Below are 6000 nucleotides of genomic sequence, written 5' to 3'. Positions count from 1 at the left end.
CGCGCGTCCCCACCGCGCGGAGAGGGGCCGCCGGGCAGAAAGAAAGGGCCGGGGCGGGGGAAGAGAGCGCGAGGGTGAGGGGAGAGTCCCGCAACATCTGTTAAAACTTGGGGGAGGAGGAGCACGGCTGCCGGAGGAGGAGGAGGAAGAGGCGCGGAGGGAAGGAGGGAACTGGCGGGAGGGGCGCGCGGAGCCGAGGGACAACTTTTCCGCCGCGTGAGGAGCGCGGGCGGCGCCGGGCCGGGGCGGGGGCTCCTGGTCCCGCGCGGGGCTCCCGGACGGGGCCGGGACCCTCGGGGAGAAAGTCGATTGGATGCCCGGAGAGGCGCCCGCGGGGGCTTGCTTTCTCCCCCTGCTCCCTCCTTCCCGTGGGTTCACCAAATCAGAGCTGTCACTCAGGCCTGTGAGTCAGGCGGGATCGGGTTACACGGTCCTGGAAACCGATGCCGGAGCCGCCGGGGCGGGAGGGCGCGGGCAGGGGCTGCTCCTCGGGCGCGCTCCTCACTCGCGGTCGCGCACACTCGCCGCCCCGACTCGCCCTCCCCGCGGCCGCCCGCGCCGCTCCGCCGGCGGCCCGCACCCTCCGGGCCCAGCCCCGCCGCTCGCCGCCGCCCGAGCGGCCGGCGCCCCGCGCCTCGCGGAGCCGGGACCGCCCGCCCGCGCCCGGGACGCGGGTCTCCGGGAAGTTAGGGGACTTGACAGCCGCCGCCGCCGCAGGTACGTCCCGCCCGAAGTTCTTTGTTCCGCGGGCCCCGCACGGGCCAGCCGGCTCCTGCGGCCGCGCCGGCGCTGCCAGGTCCCGAGGGGTCTCCAACCGGGGGGACGGGAGGAAGTGAAAATGGCTGTCAAAGGCGCCCCGCGTTACAGAGCCAGTGGGTAAGGCGTCAGAGCAGGGCTTTCCTTCGCTTCCTCCTGGAAGCTCCCTTTCCAAGTGGCTGACCCCTCGGGATCCGGAGTCGGACTGGAGAACTGCACATCCCAGAGGGGGACGAAGTTTACAGCAGTTGCATGGGCGCACCGCACCCCCCCTCCCCATCTCAGGGGTGGAGAGGAACTACCTTAGACCCCGAAGCTTGGGCGCCCGACTGCGCCCCGATTCACCCCCCTCGGGTGCCCGGCGCGGCGGGAGGCCGGTGGGGCGCGCGGGGCTCGCGGCTGCGGGGGTGCGTCCAGCCCGCGCCTCCTTTCCGAGGGCGGGGGAGCGGGGTGCTCCCGGGGAGAGGCGCGCCTCCGTTGTAATAGAGGAAAAGTGAAAGTTGTACCATCTGTAGATGATTTGGGATTCTTTCATTTCTTTTCTTTTTCAGGGACAGCACACACACACACACACACACACACACAATAAAAAGAAAAGAGAGAGAAAAGCGTTAGAAGCTGCAGGGAGTCAGTGCGGGGGGGGGGGTGTACATAACCGTGCCCCCTGCAATAATCACTTAAGCGGCCCCTTTGCACAGAGTTGTGCAGGAACCGCTCTGCAGGGGACAGTTACTTTCTTGAGTTAGGAGGAGAAATGGGCGGGAGGAGGGTAGAGCGCGTAAATATTTGCCCCAAACTTGGAGACTTTGTGAAGCGACTTTTAAAGCAGACTGCCGGTTGCCGAAGCACCACTGCACACCCGGGCCTTTCCCCCTCCCTCGACTCTGTGGTCCGGTCCCCGATTGCACCTGCTTCCGGAGATGCCCCGGAGAGGCCGGACTCCTAGCGAGGCTGACCCAGGCTTCCCTGGCTGCCCCCTGGCAGAAAGAGGTTTCAGGAGGCATCCGTCCTCCTTGCAGTTCTCTGGCCTCCCAACTTCTCCTCTCCCTGGTGTGCAGTGGCCCAATAGATTCTGGCCTTGGGTACAGTGCTCATGGCCCTCTGCCAGTTTATATGTACATGTATTTATGTAAAACATTTTCTCCCAGCTCTTTGCCAGCTGTTCCACATTTTCCAGCTGCCATTTCAGTTTTGAAATGATGGACTGTCCTCATCTCCAAGTAAAAGAGCCCTTTAGTCAGAGGTTTGGGGACCAAGTAGAATTTTTCCTTCCACCTTCTAGGTGCTTCTAGCTGGGCTAATGATCAAATTAACACGAGACAAATTAACAGGGGGAGAAAAAAGTCCAAATTTATCACAGATGTATATTCAAGGGTGCCATAAGATATGAGACCCAAGGAGGCATTAGGCCGTTGAGGTTTATGTGCCATTCTGGACAAAGGAGAGGGAGGCAGGGGACTGAGATTTCAAAAGGAAAGCAGGCAATTTACAGGTAGATGAGGAAGAGCAAACACGTGGTAAACAAATTCTTGCTGGGCCACCCAGAAACAACTGGACATAGAGGAATATCCAAAACACAGGCTTTGCTGTATTTTTCCCTGTCGACCACATTTACTTTGTATGATGATGCTATGCTGCTGCTCCCATCCTTAAAGCAGGTTTTTCTATCTGAATTCCTTTAGGCAGGCAAGTGGGAGGGTCCAAGGTTTTTTTCTGAGCCTTTCATTGCTTTATAACTAAGTTAAAAATCAATATCCCAAAAGGCATATTTTGTAGTGGCAAAACTTTGGTCCCTCTCAGAGGGCTGGAGGGCTGGCTGCTGTGAAAAGGCAGTGCCATCAACCGGGCTGGTATGATTAGTTCTAAAAAACACCTCCTGCTTTCCTTTCTCCTTTCCTTTTCCCCAATTCGTCTTTCCAGAGCACTTTGCTGGAAAGTCACAATAATTAGGCTCCCCCCCCCCCACCATGTGATTTTGTACAGAATTTGGATGAGGCGATTTTTCAGATCTCTGAAATATGTGTCTTGTGGAAATAAATTAACTTTTAAAAAGAGGTGTAGCTTGAGTGGGTTGGGCATGGCTGGTGGGGGGTAAGGGGGGAGGGGAGCAGAGAGCTCTGCTTGGCCAACTGAAATGATTTCATTTCAGTCCAAGGCAGGAACTATTCATCCTTCCCATGTTATGCTTATTGTGTTGTTTGATGTCTTAGCATATTATAGACTGAAATTGTCAAGAATTGGCCTAAAGTATTAATTTTGAGTATTTATGTAATTGCTCTGTAATTTGAATAGGTGCCTTATTGATTGATTCCTGTAATTATTTCATTTAGGTTTTAAATTAAAAATTAATAATAGTCTGACAGTTTCTTAATTACATGTGTCAAGATTATTTTGAAAGAGGAAAATGCTATGTTTTAAAGTAGTGAAATAACCTAAAAATCTCTTCATTTTTTTTTCTAAGGCATAACAGTATTTCAGTTGTGGGGATATAAGGCAGTAGTGATCGGTCTTAATGTAAACTGTGTGAAGTATTGAAATAATTTGTTTATGTTAGGAAATATTGGTCTTAACAACCTGGTATGCAAACACTTTGGCTCATTGGACTATAGTCATACCTAAAACAAACATGAAATAATATATAAATTAGTTGTAACAGCATACTTATAAAGAGAAGAGGATTTATATTATACTAAAAGCTATTTAATTAAAAACTCCCTGCCTAAGGGAGTATCCTTTCAGGGTATATAATTCTTAAAGTCAGCCTAGGGAAGCTTTGGTTTAAGATGCCTTAATGAGTCGAATGAATGTGAGAGGTGTCTTGTGAAACACCTTTTAAAAGGTGTAGGTTATATTATTATTAATAGTAGGTCCAACTCAGATACCTACCAATTCCCGGTACCTTTAACGAGTTTGTATTCCTTGATTAAACCCTGGTATAAACACATTTTATTGTATGTCTGGTTTGCAAAGAACTACACACAGAAGTGAGAAAATGAGTACGGATGAAAAATGACTTTGTTGAGTTATTTCATTACTTATTTAATGAAAGAGTCATTAATTTATTAGTTTGATCCCCAAGCCTAAAAGTTTAACTTCCCTTTGTTTCGAGGCCAGTTTTCTTAATTATCTGCATGTTGCAAGGGTTTCAGACTTCTTCTGTGTTTTCTTAGCTAGTTAGAGGTCCTTCCTTCTGTGTAAGGTATCCTACTCTCTAAGATCATCCTGCCCTCATTTTTTGAAGTTAGGGTTTGGGAGTTTATGAAAGGAAACAATTTAATGATCATTGTTCTATGCACTCACTTATATAGACAGTAATGTACTAGGAAAAACCAGTCTTGAAGGAGAAGTGAATCAATGAGTCATGAAATCCTCAAGAAAACCTTAGTAATGGAATGTTAATGCTTTTAGACTATAGTAGATTATCTTAAAAGTCAGACTTTTCTTCTTTATGCAATTGTTGTAAATCCCCAGCTAAAGAATTCTTTGAAGGAGGTTTTAGTTTTGCTGGCGTTCCTATTCTATAGTCAATCTGATTTGTTTTGGAAGAGTCAAGAAATTTTCTGCCAACTTACATATGAGAGGCAATTAAAATGCTGAAGTGATAGAGAGGGAATGTGTGTGTATTTAATTTGTTAAGCAAAAGATTCCCTTCAGGTTGTCTTTTAATTAAAGTCGAGTAGAAGTTGCTGCCCTTCACTCCATGTTGTCATTTTTCTAGATGAAAATTGATTTGTTCTAGTTTCAAAGCAAAGAGATGGAGACAGAATAAACAACAACAGGGCAGGGGCCCTGCTGCAAACTTTTTCAAGTACTTTCAGTGTATTTTTCATCTTTACTTTTATTTGATGGGCCTGTGAAATAGAGCTGTAGACCGGTGAAGACTTTAAATGAAATTTCACACTTTGATGATTTTTTTTTAAACTTTGATATATTGACAGCAAAAGGAGCTGCAAGCTTTTATATAACTTGAGCAGTAACGCCAAGCAGCAGTCAAACGTCTCTGTGCATTTGTGTTTAAGTGCAGAAGAAAAACATGTCCATGGGCAGTAGAGGTTCTTATCAACCCCCTAATCCCAGATCCCAGCAAACCTTAAGGGCATGCCTCAGATCTTGCTGAAATCACTGTAGACTCTCACAGTTTGCAGATTAAATATGCTATGTGTTCCTGGCTCCAACAACAGTTTTATGAGCTCACTAAGCTTCCTGTTTTAAGATCCGTTTCTTAAGTTTTTAGGAGCTGCTAAAGGCAATGCTGTCTGGAGTAAGTGGTATTTGTTAATTTAGAGACACTTGAGATATTTCATTCTTTCTTTAGAAATTGCTGGAATTATTATTTTTTAATTGAAGGGCTTGTTATGTGGGGATGAGAGAGGGGAGCTGTTTGAAACAAATTAGATATTAAATGTGTTAGTAAGTGCATTCCATTGCAAATGTTACATGGTGCTGTAATTGTCTTAAGGCGCTTTTCCTTTTCCTGGCCCTTAAAATTAGACATTTTCCACTTATAATTACAAATGCACCATATTTTTAGTGACACATTTTTAAGCTACTCATAATCACTTTTAATTATTATTTTTTTTAATGTGAAAGTATTTTTGTTCTGTGTGTGTCTATTTCAACCAGACAAAATGTCCCAGAAAATCTATGGCTCTCTAAAGAAAGTGAATGAACAAGCCATTACATAGTTAATAAGGTGGCATTGGAACGTTTCAGCACCTCCTGAAAGGTAATACTGTACTGAGCTCCACATCTTCATCTGCAGCACCTATAGTTGTGTCCTCATATATGGTGCTTCTGCATTTTGCATAAGAGTCATAATTAAAAAAAAGAAAATACTTACATCATCGTCCAGCAACATGTCATGTAATTCCCAAGAGAACTGGAGCCAATTTTGTGCTTAAAGGTTAGTCAATGAATGAAATTGTGAAAGCCCATTTGTCAAAGTACTGCATGGGTTCTGTTAGTTTTCAGTCCCCAAATTCATTGTCTGCCCCAGCCCAGCCATTAGTCATCAGTGTATTAGTGCTGCCTTCAGGCCATGCTGCCCAGCACTTCTTCACACCATTATAGCTTTGAAAGTGTACTCTGTTGACTTGTAGAATTACTGCTCTGATTTCCGCTTGGCTGGGTTTGAGGTAAGTCCCCTCCCTACCTTCTAGCTGACTGTAATCCTTGCTTTCTTTTAAAGCTCCTTTCCAGAGATTTAGGGGAAAACTTTCTTAAGGGCCCGGTTGGCATCACACT

At 46.7% G+C, this 6000-nt stretch overlaps 1 protein-coding gene across 4 annotated transcripts in view; it reads left to right on the top strand.

Annotated features, from left to right (window-relative positions):
- Window positions 1–576: 576 nt before the first annotated feature.
- Window positions 577–6000, top strand: part of GLI3 (GLI family zinc finger 3) — a 274791-nt gene continuing 269367 nt past the window's right edge. For all 4 annotated transcript variants that reach the window (XM_059655751.1, XM_059655750.1, XM_059655749.1 and 1 more), the window contains exon 1: window positions 577–717. The gene's annotated coding sequence lies outside the window, so the exon portion shown is untranslated. The remainder of the gene's footprint in view (window positions 718–6000) is intronic.

The sequence above is a fragment of the Myotis daubentonii genome, chromosome 10, assembly GCF_963259705.1.
Source record: "Myotis daubentonii chromosome 10, mMyoDau2.1, whole genome shotgun sequence".
Taxonomy (NCBI): Eukaryota; Metazoa; Chordata; class Mammalia; order Chiroptera; family Vespertilionidae; genus Myotis; species Myotis daubentonii.
The sequence above is the reverse complement of the archived record's forward strand: the minus strand, read 5'-3'. Positions and strand labels throughout refer to the sequence as shown.